This window comes from Pongo pygmaeus, chromosome 17 (assembly GCF_028885625.2).
Source record: "Pongo pygmaeus isolate AG05252 chromosome 17, NHGRI_mPonPyg2-v2.0_pri, whole genome shotgun sequence".
NCBI classification, from domain to species: Eukaryota; Metazoa; Chordata; class Mammalia; order Primates; family Hominidae; genus Pongo; species Pongo pygmaeus.
In genome coordinates, this window is record NC_072390.2 from 5535145 (window position 1) to 5555044 (window position 19900).

Consider the following 19900-nt stretch of genomic DNA (forward strand, 5'->3'; position numbering starts at 1 on the left):
GTTCCACGCCATTCCATTCCATTCCACGTACCACTCCACGTTCCATTCCACGTTCCATTCCACATTCCATTATGCATTCAATTCCATTCCATTCCACTTTCCATTGCACTTTCCATTCCACGTTCCTTTCCACACTCCATTCCGCATGCTTTAATTTCCATTCCACGTTCCTTTCCACATTCCATTCCATTCCATTCCACATTCCATTCCATTCCATTCCACGTTCCATTCCATTCCATTCCACTTTGCAGTACACATTCCATTCAACATTCCAGTACACAATCCATTAGATTCCATTCCACATTCCATTCCACTCCATTCCATTCCGTATTCAATTCCACATTCCATTCCATTCCATTTCATTCCTCATTGCATTCCTTTCCATTAAACATTCATTTCCTTTCCATTACACGTTCATTTCGTTTCCATTCCACTTTCCATTCCATTTTGTTCCATTCCAAATTCTATTCTATTCCACATTGCATTGCATTCCATTCCACATTGCATTCCATTCCATTCCACATTCCATTCCATTCCATTCCACATTCCATACCACATTCCATTACACATTCCTTTCCATTGCATTCCACATTACATTCCACGTTCCACTCCATAGCATTCCACATTCCATTCTACATTCCATTCCATTCTATTCCACATTCCTTTCCATTCGATTCCACTTTCCATTCCATTGCATTGCATTCCACATTTCATTCCATTCCATTCCGCATTCCATTCCTTGCATTCCATTTCATTCCACATTCCATTCCATTCCATTCCACATTCCAATCCATTACATTCCACATTCCATTCCAGATTCGATTACATTCTTTTGCACATTTCTTTCCATTCCATTCCACTTTCCATTCCATGTTCTATTCCATTCCATTCCACGTTTCATTCCACCTTCCATTACACGTTCCATTCCACATTCCATTCCACTCCATTCCACATTCCATTCCACTTTGCATTCCTTTGAACATTCCATTCCATATTCCATTCCACATTCCATTCCATTGCGCATTCCAGTCCATTCCATTCCAAACTGCATTGCACATTGCATTCCATTCCAGTCCACATTCCATTCCATTCCATTCCAAATTGCATTACACATTCCATTCCACGTTCCATTCTATGTTCCATTCCATGTTCCATTCCACGATCCATTCCATTCGAATACTCATTCCATACCATTCAATTCCAATCCATACTGTATTCCATTCCATTGCATTCCACATTCTATTAATCATAACTTTCCATTCGATTCCACATTCCATTCCCCATTAAATTGCATTCCATTCCAGATTCAATTCCATTCCATTCCACATTCCATTCCTCTCTATTCCACATTCCATTCCAGTTAATTCCAATTCCATTCCATTCCATTCCACATTCCATTCCATTCCATTCCACATTCCATTCCACATTCCATTCGACATTCTATTCCATGTTACATTCCATTTCACACCACATACATTCCATTCCATTCCACATGCCGTTTCATTCGATTCCACATGCCATTCCATTAGATTCTACATTCCTTACCACATTCCATCAAACATTCCATTCCAAATTCCATTCCATTCCTTTCAACGGTCCATTCCACATTCCATTCCATTCCATTCCACTTTCATTACCACATTCCATTCCACATTACTTTCCTTTCCATTCCACATTCCATTCCACATTCCAAACCACATTCCATTACATTCTGTTCCACATTCCATGCCACAGTCCATTCCAGGCCATTCCACATTCCATTCCACATTCCATTCCGTTGCATTCCACATTCCATTCTGCATTCCATTCCACATTCCATTCCGTTCCATTCCTCATTCCATTGCATTCCATTCCATTCCATTCCACTTAGATTTCCACATTCCATTCCACATTCCATTTCACATTCCCTTCCGTTCCTTCCCACATTCCCTTCCACATTCCATTCCATTCCATTCCCCATTCCATTTCACATTGCATTCCATTCCATTCCACATTCCATTCCACATAAAATTCCATTCAATTCCACATTCCATTATATTCCATTCCACATGCCATTCCGCATTCCATTCCACATTCCATTCCATTCCATTATATTCCACATTCCTTTCCATTCCGTTCCACATTCCATTCCATTCCACTTTCCTTTCCACATACCATTCCACATTCCATTCCATTCCGTTCCACATTGCATTCCACGTTCTATAGCATTCCATTCCACATTCCGTTCCATTCAATTCGTTATTTCATTCCATTCCCTTGCGTTCCACAGGCCATTCAATTCCTTTTCCTTTCCATTCCATTCCATTCCATTCTATACCACGTTCCATTCCATTCCATTGCACATTCCATTCCTTACCTTTCCACATTCCATTGCACATTCCAGTTCACATTCAATTCCATGTTCCATTCCATATCATTCCAGATTCCATTCCACTCCATTCCACATGCCATTTCATTCCATTCCACATTCCATTCCACATAAAATTCCACATTCCATTCCACTTACAATTCCACATTCCATTCCACATTCTATTCCACACCATTCCACATTGCATTCCATATTCCATTCCATTCCATTCCACATTCCATTCCTCATTGCATTCCATTCCATTCCAATTGCATTCCGCATTCCATTCCACCTTACTTTCCATTCCATTCAACATTCCATTCCACATTCCACTCCTTTCCAGTCCATTCCAGATTCCATTCCATTCCATTCCAGATTCCATTCCGCATTCCTTTCCATTCCATTCTATTACACGTTCCAATCCATTCCATTCCATTTCCGTTGCATACGATTCCACATTCCATTCCACATTCCATTCGACATTCCATTCTGTTCTATGCCACTTTCCATTCCACACTCCATTCCACGTTCCATTCCACAATCCTTTCCTTTCCATTCCTCATACTTTTCCACATTCCATTCCACATTCCATTACATTCCATTTCACATTCCATTCCCTACCATTCCCTATTCCTTTACACGTTGCATTCCACATTCCATTCCATTCAATTCCACATTGCTTCCACATTCCATTGCATTCCATTCCAAATTCCCTTCCACATTCCATTCCACATTCCATTCCATTACACTCCTCATTCTGTCCCACATTCCATTCCACATAACATTCAATTCCATTCCACATTCAATTCCATTCCATTGCATATTCAATTACAGGTTCCATTCCATTTCGTTCCACTTTCCATTCCACGATCCATTCCACATCCTATTCCGCGTTCCACTCCACAATCCATTTCACATTCCATTCCATTCCATTTCACGTTGCATTCAATTACATTACAGATTCCATTCCACATTTCTTTCCACTATCCATTCCATTCCATCCCACATTCTGCTGCACATTCCATTCCATTCCCTTGAACGTGGCATTCCACTTTCCATTCCACATTCCTTTCCACATTCCATTCCATGTTCCATTCCATATTCCATTCATTCCATTCCACTTTCCATAACATTCCATTCCATTGCATTCCACAATCCATTCCAATCCATTCCACATTGCATTCCAGATTCCATTCTACATTTCATTCCGTTCCATTCCACATTCCACTCCACATTCCATTCCGTTCCATTCCACATTCCATTGCATTCCATTCCACATTCCTTTCTACGTTCCATTCCCTTTCATTACACATTCCATTCCTTTCCATTCCATGTTCCCTACCATATTCCATTGTTTTCCATTCCACATACCTTTCGACTTTCCATTCCCTTCCATTACAATTTCCATTGCATTCCATTGCGTGATCCCTTCCACATTCCATTCCACATTCGATTCCACATTCCTTTCCATTCCTTTCCATATTCCATTCCACATTCAATTTCACATTCCATTCCACATTCCATTCCATTCCACATTCCATTCCATTCTATTCCACATTCCATTCCATTCCATTCCACATTCCATTCCACATTCTATTCCACGTTCCATTAAACGTTACATTCCACGTTCCATTCCATTACATTGCACGTTCCATTCCACATTCCTTTCCGTTCTATTGCACTTTCCGTTGCACTTTCCAGTCCACATTCCATCCCACATTACCTTCCTTTCCATTCAACATTCCATTCCACATTCCATTCCACACTCCTTTCCATTCCATTCCATATTCCTTTTCATTCCGCTCCACTTTCCTTTCCACAGTCCATTCCATTCCATAACAAATTCGATTGCAGATTTCATTCCACATTCCATTCCATTCCATTCCACATTCCTTTCCACGTTCCATTCCACGTTCCATTCCACATTCCTTTCCACATTCCATTCCACATTCCGTTCCATTCCATTCCACTTTGAATTCAACTTTCCATTCCACGTTCCATTCCATGTTGCATTCCACTTTCCATTCTATTCCATTCCACGTTCCATTCCATTCTTTTCAACCTTTCATTTCACTCCATTGCACATTCCAGTCCACATTCGAATCCACATTCCATTTCCCATTCCTATCCACATTCAACTTCACTTTCCATTCCTTTCCATTTTCCATTCCATTCCAATCCACATTCCATTCCATTCCATTCCACCTTCCATTGCATTCCATTCCACATTCCAATCCACATTTCATTCCATATTCTGTTCCATTCCACATTCCATTCCATTCCATTCTATTCCATATTCCATTCCGTTCTATTCCACATTCCATCCCATTCGATTCCACCTTCCATTCCACATTCCATTCCACATTGAATTCCACGATGCATTCCATTCCACATTCCATTCCATTCCACATTCCATTCCATTAAATTCCACATTTCATTCCATTGCATTGCATTCCCCATTCCACTCCATTCCATTCCACATTCCATTGCATTCCATTCCATTCTATTCCACATTCCATTACATTTCATTCCACATTCCATTCCATTCCCTTCCACATGCTATTCCACATTCCATTCCATTTCATTCCACATTCTATTACATTCCGTTCGATATTCCATTCTATGTTCCATTCCATTGGGTATTCCATTCCATACCATTCCACATTCCTTTCCATTCAATTCCTCATTTCTTACATTCCATCGCTTTCCACATTCCATTCCTTTCCATTCCCATTCCATTCAATTCCATTCCATTCTATTCCACATTCCACTCGATTCCATTCCACATTCCATTCCATATTCTTTTCCATGTTCCGTTCCATTTCATTCCACATTCCATTCCATTTTATTCCATACAGCATGCCATTCCATTCAATTCCACTTTCCATTCCACATTCCATTCCAATCCATTCTACATTCCATTCCACATTCCATTCCATTCAATTCCAAAATCCTTTCCTTTCCATTCTACTTTGCATTCCACATTCCATTCCACTCAATTCTACATTCCATTCTGCATTCCTTTCCGCATTCCATTCCACATTCGATTCCATTCCATTCCAGATTCCATTCCAGATTCCAATGCATTGCTGTCCACATTCCATTCGAAATTTCATTCCACATTCCATTACTTTCCATTCCACATTCCATTCCACATTCCTTTGCATTTCATTCCACATCCGATTCCTTGTTCCATTCCATTCCATTCCACATTACATTCCATTCCAAACAACATTCCATTCCACATTCCATTCCACGTTCCGTTCCACATTCCATTTCATTCCATTCCACGTTCCATTCCACTTTCCATTCCATATTCCATTCCACATTGCAATCCGTTCCATTCCACTTCCGATTCCACATTTCATTCCACATACTATTCCGTTCCATTCCACATTCCATTTCAAATTCCATTCCACATTCCATTCCGTTCCGTTCCACATCCATTGCGTTTCATTCCAGTTTCCTTTCCACTTTCCATTCGATTCCATTCCACATTCCTTTCCATTGAATTCCACATTCCATTCCACATTCTATTCCACATTCCATTCCACATTCCATTCCATTCCATTCCACATTTCATTCCATTCCACTCCTCATTCGATTCCACATTCTATTGCACATTTTCTCCACATTCCATTCCATTCCATTCCACATTTCATTCCATTTCATTCCACATTCCATTACACGTTGCATTCCACGTTCCATTGCATTCCATTCTGTGTTCCATTGCACATTCCATGCCATTCCATTATACATTCCATTCCACGTTCCATTCGACATTCAATTCCACACTTCATTCCATTCCACATTCCATTGCGTTACATTAAACATTCCATTTCGCATTCCATTCCATTCCATTCCACATTCCATTCCACATTCCTTTTCACATTGCATTCCACATTGCATTCCATTCCATTCCTCATTCCGTTCCATTCCATTCCACATTCCATTCCACGTTCCATTAAACGTTACATTCCAAGTTCCATTGCATGTTGCCTTCCTTTACATTCCACGTTCCATTCCACAATCCTTTCCATTCCATTGTACTTTCCATTGCATGTTCCATTACACATTTCATTGCACATAACTTTCCTTTCCATTCCACTTTCCATTCCATATTCCATTCCACATTCCATTCCGTTCTATTTCACATTCAATTCCACGTTCCTTTCCACTTTCCATTCCATTCCATTCCACGTTCCATTCAACATTCCATTCAACATTTCATTCCACTCCATTCCACATTCCATTGCATTCCATTAAACATTTCATTTCACATTTCATTCCATCCTATTCCACATTCCATTCCATCCCATTCCACATTCCATTCCACATTCCATTTCATATTCCATTCCACTTTCCATTCCATTCTATTCCACATTCCATTCCATTGTATTCCACATTCCATTGCACGTTCCATTAAACGTTACATTCCACGTTCCATTCCACTTTCCATTCTATTACTTTCCACTTTCCATTCCACACTCCTTTCCATTCCATTCCACTTTCCATTGAACTTTCCATTCCACCTTCCATTACACATTACTTTCCTTTCCATTCCACATTCCATTCCACATTCCATTCCACATTCCATTACGTTCTATTCCACATTCCATTCCCCATTCCTTTCCACATTCCATTCCACATTCCGTTCCACTCAATTCCACGTTCCATTCCACATTCCATTCCACATACCATTCCACATTCCTTTGTATTACATTCCATTCCACGTTCCATTCCACATTACATTCCACATTCCATTCGACCTTCCTTTACATTCCATTCCATGCTCCATTCCACTTTCCATTCCATTCCATCCCACGTTCCGTTCCACAATCCATTGCACCTTCCATTCCATGGTCCATTCCACATTTAATTCCACTTTCCATTCCACGTTCCATTCCACTTTAAATTCCTTTCCATTACATGTTCCATTCCACATTCAATTCCATTCCATTCCACGATCCATTCCACATTCCATTCCACATTCTATTCCACATTCCATTCCGTTCTATAACACGTTCCATTCCACATTCCATTCCTCTTTCCATTCCATGTTCCATTCCACTTTAAATTCCTTTCCATTCCATGTTCCATTCCACTTTCCATTCCATTCCATTCCACGATCCATTCAACATTCCATTCCACATTCCATTCCACATTCCATTCCTTTCCATAACACGTACCATTCCACATTCCGTTCCACATTCCATTCAGTTCTAACCCACAGGCCACTCCACTTTCCATTCCATATTGCATTTCACATTCTGTTCCACATTCCAGTCCGCATTCCATTCCATTCTATCCCACATGCCACTCCACTTTCCATTCCACTTTCCATTCCACTTTCCATTCCACATTCTGTTCCACTTTCCAGCCCACATTCCGTTCCATTCCATTCCACATTCCATTCCACATTCCATTCCATTCCATTCCACATTGAATTCCCCTTTGCATTCTACATTCAATTCCACATTGCATTCCACATTCCCTTCCACATTCCATTCCAATCCATTACACATTCCATTCAAATTTCCATTCCATGCAATTCCACATTCTTTTCCACATTGCATTCCACAATCCATTTCATTCCATTCCACATTCCATTAGACATTCCATTCCATTCCATTCCACATTTCATTCCTCATTCCATTCCATTCCATTCCACATTTCTTTCCTCATTCCATTCCACGTTCCATTCCACGTTCCATTCCATTCCATTGCACATTACATTCCACATTCCATTCCACATTCTCTTCCACATTCCATTGCATTCCATTCCACATTCCCTTTAACATTCCATTCCATTCCATTGCACATTCCATTCCACATTCCATTCCACATTCCATTCCACATTCCCTTCCTCATTACATTGCATTCCATTCCACAATCCATTCCACATTCCATTCCATTCCTTTCAACATTCCATTCCCCATTCTCTTCCACATTCCCTTCCACATTCCATTCCATTCCACATTCCATTACACATTACACATTGCATTCCATTCCATTCCACATTCCGTTTCATATTCCATTGCACATTCCCTTCAACATTCCATTCCATTCCATTCCACATTCTATTCCACATTCCATTCCATTCCATTCCACATTCTATTCCACATTCCATTCCATTCCATTCGACATTATATTCCACATTCCAGTCCTCATTCCCTTCCACATTCCATTCCATTCCATTCCACATTGCATTCCACATTCATTTCCAGATTGCATTCCATTCCATTCAACATTCCATTCCACAATCCATTACATTCCATTTCACATTACCCTCCACATTCCATTCCTCATTCCCTTCCACATTCCATTCCATTCCTTTCCACATTCCATTCCGCAACCTAATCTGTTCCATTCCACCTTGCATTCCACATTCGATTACATTCGTTTCCACATTCCATTCCATTCCACATTGCATTCCACGTTCCACTACACATTACCTTCTACATTCCATTACATTCCATTTCACATTGCACTCCACATTTAATTCCATTCCATTCCACATTTCATTCCGCATTCCATTCTTCATTCCGTTCCACATTACATTCCATTCCATTCCACATTCCATTCCACGTTCCATTCCATTCAATTCCACATTGCTTTCCACATTCCATTCCTCCTTCCCTTCCACATTCCGTTCCATTCTATTCCACATTCCTTTCCACATTCCAGTGCATTCCATTCCACATTCCATTCCATATTCAGTTACATTCCTTTCCACATTCCATTCCATTCTATTCCACATTCCATTCCATTCCATTCCACATTCCATTCCACATTCCATTCCACATTATATTCCAATCATTTCCATTCCAGTCTAGTCCACATTCCATTCCAAGCCGTTTCACATTCCATTCTTTTCCATTCCACGTTAATTTCCACGTACCATTCCACATTCCATTACATTCCTATTCATGTTCCATTCCATTCCATTCTACGTTCCATTTCATTCCTTTCCACGTTCCATTTCATTCCATTTCAAATTCCACTCTGCATTCCATTTCACATTCCATTCCATTCCATTCCATTGCTTCCACATTCCATTCCATTCCATTCCATATTCCATTCCATTCCATTCCACATTCCATTCCAACTTCCATTCCATTAAATTCTATTCCACATTCCATTGCAGTCCATTTCACATTGCATTCCACATTCCATTACATTGCATTTCACATTGCACTCCACATTCCATTCCATTCCTTTTCACATTCGATTCCATTCCATTCTACGTTCCATTCCATTCCACATTTCATTCCATTCCATTCCACATTCCATTCCATTGCATTCCACATTCCAAAACATTCCATTCCACATTCCATTGCACCTTCCATTCCATTCAATTCTATTCCACATTCCATTCCATTCCATTATGTTTCACATTCCATTCCATTCCATTACACACTCCATTCCATTCCACTCGACTTTCTTTCCATACCATTCCACATTCCATTCCACTATAAATTGCACATTCCATTCCACATTCCATTCCATTCCACATTCTATTCCATTCCATTCCATTCCATATTCCATTCCACTTTCCTTTCCATTCCATTCCTGATTCCATTCCATTCCACTAAACATTCCAGGTTGCATTCCATGATCCATTCCACTTTGAATTCCATTGAATTCCAAGTTCCATTCCACATTCCATTCCACATTTCATTCCACATTCCATTCATCATTTCATTCCTCATTCCATTCCATGTTCCATTTCGTTCCATTCCACATTCCATTCCACATTCCATTGCACATTCTATTCAATTCCACATTCCATTCCATTCTATTCCATTCCATTCCATACTCTCTCCACATCCATTCCATTCCACATTGCATTGCATTCCATTCCACATTCCATTCCATTCCAATCCACATTCCATTCCATTCCACTCCATATTCCGTTCGATTCCACATTCCATTCCATTCCATTCCACATTCATTTCCATTCCATTCAGTTGTACATTCCATTCCACAATCCATTCCATTCAATTGCACATTCCATTCCACATTCCATTCTTTTACATTCCACATTCTGTTCCATTCCAATCCATTCCATACTGCATTCCATTCTATTCCATTCCACTCCACATTCCATTCCATTCCATATTCCATTCGAAATTCCGTTCTATTCCATTGCACTCCACATTCCATTCCATTCCATATTCAATTCCACATTCCATTCCATTCCACATTCCATTCCATTTCATTCCACTTTCCATTCCATTTCCTTCCATACCTTTCTATTCCACATTCTATTCCATTCCATTCCATTCCACATTCCACATTCCATTCCTTTCCATTCCATTCCACATTCCATTCCACATTTCATTCCATTCCATTCCTCATTCCACTTCACATTCCATTCCACATTCCATTACATTGAATTGCACATTCCTTTCCACATTAAATTCCACATTCCGTACCACATTCCATTCCGTTGCATTCCACAATACATTCTATTACATTCCACATTCCATTCTACATTCCATTCCACTTTCAATTCCACTCCATTCCACGTTCCATTCCATATTCCATTGAACGTTCCATTTCACGTTCCGTTCCACGTTCCATTCCATTCCATTCCATATTCCATTCCATGATCCAATCCATTCCATTCAACATTCCATTCCATTCCGTTCCTCATTCCAATCCATTCCTTTCCACGTTCCATTGCATTCCATTCCTCGTTCCCTTCCACTTTGCTTTCCACGTTCCGTTCCACGATCCATTCCATTCCATTCCACATTGCATTCCAAATTCCCTTCCACATTCCATTCCATTCCATTCCACATTCCATTCCACATTCCATTCCATTTCATTCCACATTCCTTACAACATTCCATTCCATTCAATTCCACGTTCCATTCCACGTTCCATTGGACGTTCCATTCCACGTTCCATTCCACTCCATTCCACGTTCCATTCCACATTCCATTCAATTCCTTTCCACATTCCGTTCCATTCCACTCCACATTCCATTCCATTCCATTGCACATTCCATGCCATTCCATTCCAGGTTCCATTCGACGTTCCATTACACACTCCATTCCATTCCATTATTCTTACCATTCCATTCCATTCCACGTTCCATTCCACTCTATTCGACATTGCATTCCACTTTTCACTTTACTTTCCATTCCTTCCATTCCTTTCTATTCTATTCCATTCCACATTCCATTCCATTCCATTTCACTTCCCATTCCATTCAATTCCACATTCCATTCCATTACAATACATTCCTTTCCACATTCCATTCCATACCATTCCGCATTCCATTCCATTCCATTCCCTTGCACATTCCATTCCATTCCCTTCCGCATTACATTCCATTCCATTCCCTTCCACATTCCATTCCATTCCATACCATTCCACATTCCATTCATTTCCATTCCACATTCCATTTCATTATATTCCACCTTCCATTCCATTCCTTTCCATTCCACTTTCCATTCCCCTCCTTTCCACATTCCATTCCATTCCATTCAACATTCCATTCCATTTTCCATTCCATGTTCCATTCCATTCCATACCAAATTCCATACTATTCCAATTCATTCCATTCTGGATTGCATTCCTTTCCACTCCACATTCTTTTGCACATTTCATTCCATTCCATTACACATTCCATTCCATTACATTCCACATTACATTCCATTACATTCCACATCCATTCCCTTCCATTCCACACTATATACCTGTCCATTCGACATTCCATTCCATGTTCCATTCCACTTTCCGTTCCATTCCATTCTACGTTCCATTCCACGTTTATTTCCACATTCCATTCGACATTACATTCCAAGTTCCATTCCATTCCATTCCACATTCCATTCTACGTTCCAGTCAATTCTATTCCACATTCCATTCTACATTCCATTCGATTGTATTCCACATTCCATTCCCCTTTCCATTCCGTGCTCTATTCCACAGTCAATTCCACTTTCCATTCCACATTCCATTCAAAGTTCCATTCCTCATTCCATTCCACGTTCCATTCCATTCCATTCCACGTTTCATTCCACATTCCATTCCTTTCCATTCCACTTTCCACTCCACATTCCATTCCACAATCCATTCCACAATCCAGTACTTTCCATTACGCTTTCCATTCCACAGTCCATTTCACATTCCATTCCCCATTCCATTCCATTCCATTCCATATTCTATTCCACTTTCCATTCCATTCCATTCGACATTTCTTACCACATTCCATTCCATTCCATTCTACATTCCATTCCACATTCCTTTCCACTTTTCATTCCATGTTCCCTTCCACATTCCATTCCATTCTATTGCATGTTCCATTCCATTCCATTCTACTTTCCATTTCATTCCGTTCCACATTCCATTCATTATTCCATTTAACATTCCGTTCCACATTCTATTTCCCTTTCCATTCTATTCCATTCCATTCAGTTCCATTTCACATTCCATTACATTCCATTCAACATTCCCTTCCATTCCATTCTTTTCCACATTTCATTCCATTCCATGACACAATCCATTCCACATTCCACTGCACGTTCCTTTCCATTCCTTTCCACATTCCAATCCATTTCATTCCACATTCCATTACAAGTTCCATTCCATTCCAATCCACATTCCATTCCATTGCATTACACGTTCCATTCAACCTTCTATTCCACATTCCATTCCACATTCCAATCCACGTTTCAGTCCATTCTTGCCAAATTCCATTCCACTTTCCATTCCATTCCATTCCACTTTCCAATGCACTTTCTATTCCATTCCATTCCACTTTCCACTTCACATTCCATTCCACAATCCATACCACCATCCAGTACTTTTCATTACACTTTCCATTCCACATTCCATTCCACATTCCATTCCCCGTTCCATTCCATATTCCATTCCACTCCACATTTCTTACTACCTTCCATTCCATTCTATTCTACATTCCATTCCGCATTCCATTCCACTTTTCATAGCATGTTCCATTCCACGTTCCATTCCACGTTCCATAACACGTTTCATTCCATTCTATTCTACGTTCCATTCCATTCCATTCTACGTTCCATTTCATTCCGTTTCACATTCCATTCAACATTCCATTTCACATTCCTTTCCACATTCTATTTCACTTTCCATTCTAATCTGTTCCATTCAATTCCATTTCACTTTCCATTCCATTCCATTCAACATTCCCTTCCATTCCATTCTATTCCACATTCCATTCCATTCCATTACACAATCCATTCCACATTCCATTCCACATTCCATTCCATTCCATTCTACATTCCATTCCACATTCCTTTCCACAATCCACTCCACGTTCAATTCCATTCCGTTCCACATTCCATTCCACATTCCATTCTATTCCATTTGACAGTCCATTCCACAGTCCATTCCAGGTTGCATTCCATTCCATTCCACGTCCCATTCCTCATTCCATTCCAAATTGCATTCCACGTTCCATTCCATTCTATGCCACGTTCCTTTTGATTCCATTCCACGTTCCATTCCACTTTCCATTCCACATTCCATTCCATGTTGCACTCCATTCCATTCCACGTTCCACTCCACGTTCCATTCCATTCGATTCCATGTTCAATTCCATCTTCCATACCATTCCATCCCACGTTCCATTCCACATTCCTTTCCACCTTCCATTACACGCTCCATTCCACATTACATTCCACGTTCCATTGAAAGTTGCATTCCAAGTTCCATTCCGAGTTGCATTCCACGTTCCATTCCATTTCATTCCACATTCCATTCGACATTCCATTCCATTCCATTGCACTTTCCATTCCACAATCCATTCCGTTCAATTCCACGTTCCATTCGACATTCCATTCCATTTCATTCCAATTTCCATTCCACATTCCATTCCACTTTCCATTCCATATTCCTTTCCTTTCCATTCCACATTCCATTGCACATTCCATTCCACATTCCCTTCTACATTCCATTACATGCCTTTCCACATTCAATTCCCTTCCTTTCCACATTCCATTCCATTCCATTCCATTCCATTCCACATTCCATAACTCATTCCACTCCACGTTCCATTCCTTGTTCCATTCCACATTCCATTCAAAGTTTCATTCCACGTTCCGTTGCATTCCATTCCACGTTCCATTCCTCAATCCATTCTACGTTCCATTCCATTCCATTCCACATTCCATTCCACCTTCCATTCCCTTCCATTCCACATTCCATTCCATTCCTTTCCACATTCCATTCCAAATTCCATTCCATTCCAGTCCACATCTCATTCCACATTCCGTTCCATTTCTTTCCACATTTCATTCCATTCCATTTCACCTTCCATTAAACTTTTCATTCCACATCCCATTCCATACCATTCCACATCTATTCCACATTCCATTCCGTTTCATTCCACGTTCCATTACAGATTCCATTCCACATTCCATTACAGATTAAACTTCACGTTCCATTCCTTTCCATTCCACGTTCCATTTTACTTTCCATTCCATTATATTCCATGTTACATTCCACATTCCATTGCCGTTTCAATTCCACATTCCATTCCACGTTCCATTGCACGTTCCATTCCATGTTCCGTTCCACGTTACATTCCATTCCATTCCATGTTCGATTCCACGTTACGTTCCATTACATTCCATGTTCCATTGCACATTCCATTGCCCATTCCATTCCACATTCCTTTCCGTTCCATTGTACTTTCCATTCCACATTCCATTCCTCATTACATTTCTCATTACATTCCAAGTTCCATTTCACGTTCCATTGCAGATTCCATTCCATTCCGTTCCACGTTCCATTCCATATTCCATTCCTTTCCATTCCACTTTCCTTTGCAAATTCCAGTCCACTTTCCATTCCACATTGCATTCTGCTCCATTCCACATTCTATTCCACATTCCATTGCACATTCCTTTCCACATTCCTTTCTGTTCCATTGCGCTTTCCATTCCACATTCCATTCTTCCTTACATTTCTCGTTACATTCCACGTTCCATTCCACGTTCCATTGCAGGTTCCATTCCATTCAGTTCCACGTTCCACTCCATATTCCATTTTTTTCCATTCCACTTTCCTTTGCACATTCCATTCCACATTCAATTCCATATTGCATTCTGCTCCATTCCACATTCCATTCCACATTCCATTCCACATTCCATTCCATTCCATTAAACATTCAAATACATTCAATTCCAATTTCCATTAGATTCCATTCCATTACATTCCACATTAAATTCCATACCATTCCATTCAATTCCACATTTCATTCCATTGGATTACGCATTCCATTCCATTCCATTCCATTCCATTCCACATTCCACTGAATTCCGTTCAATTCCACTTTCCATTCCATTCCATTCCACATTCCATTCCATTCCATTTCACATTCCATTCCACGTTTCATTCCATGTTGCTTTCCACGTTCTATTCTATGTTCCAATGCTCGTTCCATTCCTTTCCATTCCACTTTCCATTCCATTCCTTTCCACGTTCCATTCCATTCCACTCCACATTCCATTCTACGTTCCATTCCATTCCATTCCAATTTCCATTCCACGTTCCAGTCCACACTGTATTCCATTCCACATTAAATTCCACTTTCCATTCCATTCCATTCCGCTTTCCATTCCACATTCCATTCCCTGTTCCTTTCCACATTCCATTCCATATTCCATTCAACATTCCATTACGTTCCATTCCACGTTCCATTCCACATTCCTTTCCACTTTCCATTACATTTCATTTCACATTCTATTCCACGTTCCATTGAACATTCCATTCAACATTCCATTCCATTCCATTACACATTGTATTCCACATAGCATTCCATTACAGTCCACATTCCACTGCACATTCCATTCAGTTCTATTTAAACATTCCATTCCATATTCCATTACACATTCTATTCTATTCCCCATTCCATTCCATTCCATTGCACCTTCCATTCCACATTGTATTCTCTTCCACATTCCATTCCATTCCATTGCACCTTCCATTCAACATTCCATTCCATTCTGTTCCATCTTCCATTCCACGTTCCATTCCACATTCCATTCCACATTCCATTCCTCAATGCATTCCTTTCCATTCCACATTAAATTATACTTTCCATTCCATTGCATTCCACATTTCATTCCACATTCAATTCCAGTGCATACCACATTCCATTCCACACTCCATTCCACATTCCATTCCATTCCATTTCACATTGCTTTCCACATTCCATTCCATTCCATTCCACATTCCATTCCAATACAATTCCATTGCATTCCACCTTCTATTCCACATTCCTTTCCTTTCCATTCCGCAGTCTATTCCACATTGCTTTCTATTCCATTCCACATTCCATTCCAGATTGCATTCCACATTCTCTTCCACATTCCATTCCATTCCATTGCACATTCCATTACACATTTCCTTCCACATTCCTTTCCATTTCACTCCATTCCACATTCCATTCCTCCTAAGATTCCACATTCCCTTACACATTCCATTCCATTCAATTCAACATTGCATTCCACATTTCATTCCATTCCATTCTACATTATATTCCACATTCCATTCTACGTTCCCTTCCACATTCCATTCCATTCCATTCCACATTCCATTCCAGATTGAATTCCACATTCCCTTCCACATTCCATTCCATTCCTTTCCACAGTCCATTCCACATTCCATTCCACATTCTCTTCCACATTCCATTCCATTCCACTCCATTCCACATTCCATTCCAGCTTCCATTTCACATTCCCTTCCACATTCCATTCCATTCCATTCCACATTGCATTCCACATTCCATTCCATTCCATTCTACATCACATTCCACATTCCATTCTACATTCCCTTCCACATTCCATTGCATTCCATTCCACATTGCATTCCACATTCCATTCCATTCCATTCCACATTCCAATCCATTCCATTCCACATTCCATTCCAGATTCGATTACATTCTTTTGCACATTTCTTTCCATTCCATTCCACTTTCCATTCCATGTTCTATTCCATTCCATTCCATGTCTCATTCCACCTTCCATTACACGTTCCATTCCACATTCCATTCCACTCCATTCCACATTCCATTCCACTTTGCATTCCTTTGAACCTTCCATTCCATATTCCATTCCACATTCCATTCCATTGTGCATTCCATTCCACTCCATTCCAAACTGCATTGCACATTGCATTCCATTCCAGTCCACATTCCATTCCATTCCATTCCAAGTTGCATTACACATTCCATTCCACGTTCCATTCTGTGTTCCATTCCATGTTCCATTCGACGATCCATTCCAGTCGAATACTCATTCCATACCATTCAATTCCAATCCATACTGTATTCCATTCCATTGCATTCCACATTCTATTAATCATACCTTTCCATTCGATTCCACATTCCATTCCCCATTAAATTGCATTCCATTCCAGATTCAATTCCATTCCATTCCACATTCCATTCCTCTCTATTCCACATTCCATTCCACCTTCCATTCCAAGTTCCATTTCACTTGCTGTTCCACGTTCCATTCCACGTTCCATTCCATTCCATTCCACATTCAATTCCACGTTCCATTCCACATTCCTTTCCACATTCCATTCCACGTTCTATTCCAATCAATTCGACGTTGTATTCCAAGTTCCCTTCCATGCCATTCCACGTTCTTTTCCACACTCCATTACACATTCCTTTCCATCCTCCATTCCACTTTCCATTCCACGTTCCATTCCATGTTCTATTCCAAGTTCGATTCCAAGTTCCATTCCATTCCATTGCACCTTCCATTTTACATTGCATTCCATTACCTTCCACTTTCAATTCCACTTTGCATTCCACATTCCTCTCCGTTCCATTCCACATTCCATTCCACATTCCTTTCCACATTCCATTCCACATTCCATTCCATTCCATTCCACATTCCATTTCACTTTCCATTCCATTACGTTCCACAATTCATTCCACATTGCATTCCGTTGCAGTCCACATTCCATTCCACATTCCATTCCATTCCATTCCATATTCCATTCCATTCCTTTCCACATTCCATTCCACATTCCAATCCACATTGCATTCCATTTTCGTCCACATTCCATTCCACATTCCATTCCTTTCAATTCCACATTCCTTTCCTTTCCATTCTACATTCCATTCCATTCCATTGCATTCCATTCCACATTCCATTACATTCCATTATATTACATTCCTCATTCCATTCGATTCCATTCCATTACACATTCCATTCCTTTCCATTCCACATTCCATTCCATTCTATTCCTTTCCACATTCCATAAATTCCATTTCATTCTGCATTCCATTACTTTCCATTCCACATTCCATTCCATTTCATTCCACATTCCATTCCACTCCATTCCATTCCACATTCCATTCCACATTCCATTCCCTTCCATGCCATATTCCATTCCGTTCCATTCCACATTCCATTCCATTCCCTTCCACATTCCATTCCACGGTCCATTCCACGTACCATTCCATGTTCCCTTCCATTCCATTCCACATTCCCTACCATTCCTTTACATTCCATTCCGGATTCCATTCCGTACCAATCCACATTGTATTCAACATTCCATTCCTTTTAATTCCACATTACATTCCACATTCCTTTCCATGTTCCATTCCACGTTCCATTCCACATTCCATTCCACGTTCCATTCCACGTTAATTTCCATTCCATTTTACGTTCCATTCCACTTTCCATTCCACAATCTATTCCACCTTCCTTTCCACCTTCCATTCCATTCCATTCCCCGCTCCATTCCACATTCCATTCCACACTCCATTCCATGTTCCATGGTAAGTTCCATTCCACGATCCATTCCATTCCATTCCACGTTCCATTCCATTCCATTCCACCTTGCATTCGACATTCATTTCCATTCCATTCCACTTTCCATTACACATTCCATTCCTCATTCCATTCTACAATCCATTCCGTTCCATTCCACGTTCCATTCGACATTCCATTCCATTCCTTTCCACTTTCCATTCCACATTCCATTCCACTTTCCATTCCACATTCCATTCCTTATTCCATTACGTTCCATTCCATTCCATTCCACATTGCATTCCATATTGCATTCCACATTCCATTCCATTCCATTGCACATTCTATTCCACATTCCATTCCATTCCTTTCCACGTTTAATTCCACGTCCCATTCCACATTCCATTCCACATTCCATTCCACGTTCCATTCCATTATATTCCACAATCCATTCAACGTTTCATAGAATTCCGTTTCACGTTCTATTCCATATTCTGTTCCACATTCCATTCCACATAGCATTCCATGTTCCACTCCACGATACATTACACTTTCCATTCCATGTTCCATTCCATTCCATTCCACTTTCCATTCCACTTTCCATTCCAATCCATTCCACGTTCCATTCCATTTCGTTGCACGTTCCTTTCCACGTTCCTTTCCACAATCCATTACAAGTTCCATTCCATGTTCCGTTATATTTCATTCCGTGTTCTATTCCACATTCCATTCCATTCCACTCCACTTTCCATTCAACATTCCATTCCACATTCCATTCCAAATTCCT